At 37.9% G+C, this 2,073-nt stretch overlaps 1 non-coding gene across 1 annotated transcript; it reads left to right on the forward strand.

Annotated features, from left to right (window-relative positions):
• Positions 1 to 1,086: 1,086 nt before the first annotated feature.
• LOC130964170 (small nucleolar RNA R71) lies at positions 1,087 to 1,190 on the forward strand. Its single transcript, XR_009080276.1, has one exon. It is a non-coding gene; the product is annotated as a small nucleolar RNA R71 (small nucleolar RNA).
• Positions 1,191 to 2,073: the final 883 nt, after the last annotated feature.

Raw genomic sequence — 2,073 nt, forward strand, 5'->3', positions numbered from 1 at the left:
CCATGTATCAAGTTCACTAATGAGCAAGGGAGGTTCACCTTCCCAAGTCTCATTACCAAATAACTTGGCATTCAGCTTCATGATGGCTCCTAGATATTGAGCAACTTGCTCTCCAGTTACATCTTCATCCTCTTCAGAAGAAGAATAATCTTCAGAGCTCGTGAATGGCAGAAGGAGATTTAATGGAATCTATATGGTCTCTATATGAGCCTCAGATTCCTTTGGATCCTCAATAAGGAACTCCTTCCTGCTTGAGAGACGTCCTATGAGATCTTCCTCATTGGGATTCGCGTCCTCTCCCTCCTTCTTGCATTCGGCCATATTGATTATATCAATGGCCTTGCACTCTCTTTTTGGATTCTCTTTTGTATTGCTTAGGAGAGTACTATGAGGAGTTTAAGTGATTTTCTTACTCAGCTGGCCTACTTGTGCCTCCGGATTTCTAATGGAGGATCTTGTTTCATTCATGAAACTTAAAGTGGCCTTAGACAGATCAGAGACTAAATTTGCTAAGTTAGAGGTATTTTGTTCATAATTCTCTGTCTGTTGTTGAGAAGATGATGGATAAGGCTTGATATTGCTGAGCCTATTTCTTCCACCATTATTAAAGCCTTGTTGAGGCTTTTGCTGATCCTTCCATGAGAAATTTGGATGATTTCTCCATGATGAATTATAGATGTTTCCATAAGGTTCACCCATGTAATTTACCTCTGCCATTGCAGGGTTCTCAGGATTATAAGCTTCTTCTTCAGAAGATGCCTCTTTAGTACTGTTGGATGCATTTTGCCATCCATTCAGACTTTGAGAAATCATGTTGACTTGCTGAGTCAACACTTTGTTCTGAGCCAATATGGCATTCAGAGCATCAATTTCAAGAACTCCCTTCCTCTGAGGCGTCCCATTATTCACGGAATTCCTCTTAGAAGTGTACATGAATTGGTTATTTGCAACCATATCAATAAGTTCCTGAGCTTCTGCAGGCGTTTTCTTTAGGTGAATAGATCCACCTGCAGAATGGTCCAATGACATCTTAGAGAACTCAGATAGACCATAATAGATATATCTATTATGGTCCACTCTGAAAACATGTTAGAAGGACACTTTTTGGTCATCTGCTTGTATCTTTCCCAAGCTTCATAGAGGGATTCACCATCTTTTTGCTTGAAGGTCTGAACATCCACTCTAAGCTTGCTCAGCTTTTGAGGAGGAAAGAATTTATTCAAGAAGGCCATGACCAGCTTATCCCAGGAGTCCAGGCTATCTTTAGGTTGTGAGCCCAACCATGTTCTAGCTCTGTCTCTTACAGCAAAAGGGAAAAGCATGAGCCTGTAGACTTCAGGATCTACTCCATTTGTCTTATGTAACACCCTAACTACCAAAGCTCACGCTTCCGGCTGCGCAACTCTGATAGCTCGGACATTACGACGACACTTATACTCTTTAATACTAAAATATGAGCCTGTTTAAAACTTTTTACCACAATATCGTTCCCAAGATACTCCATTCGATAACGTACATCCATAGATATCATACAACTTATAATAAACTCGTAAAGAGTACACCCATGTATATACATACATACATATATATATATATATATATATATATATATATATATATATATATATAATTAATACTACAAACATTAACCAATACAATCCCTATCCCTCTTACAAAATATATCAAGATAAAGGCGAGGGTACAAAAATAATAATCTAAAGCAATACAGAGCATCTAAATAACAAATAATCAAACTCTTCATAACTTCTGCGCCCAATCCTGAAAGGGGAAAAATGTAGGGGGTGAGAACATCATCCTCGAAAGGGTTCTCAGTAGAGGGTTTTTGGGAATTACTATAATAGGATACATGAAGATAAACCGTACCAGTGATTATAACCATCTTATGCCTCTTTTCAAAAAACAACAGTTTACAATAAAAGTAAAGTCAGAAATCTTTTCTGAAAGGGGAACCGTCAATTCTCAAAACATCAAAGCATTTCAAAAAGGTTTATCTATACTGAACCAAAATAACCTTTCATATCTTATTCCAAACCAGAACCACAAAACCGAAAT

This window comes from Arachis stenosperma, chromosome 2, assembly GCF_014773155.1.
Source record: "Arachis stenosperma cultivar V10309 chromosome 2, arast.V10309.gnm1.PFL2, whole genome shotgun sequence".
In the NCBI taxonomy this organism is placed as follows: Eukaryota; Viridiplantae; Streptophyta; class Magnoliopsida; order Fabales; family Fabaceae; genus Arachis; species Arachis stenosperma.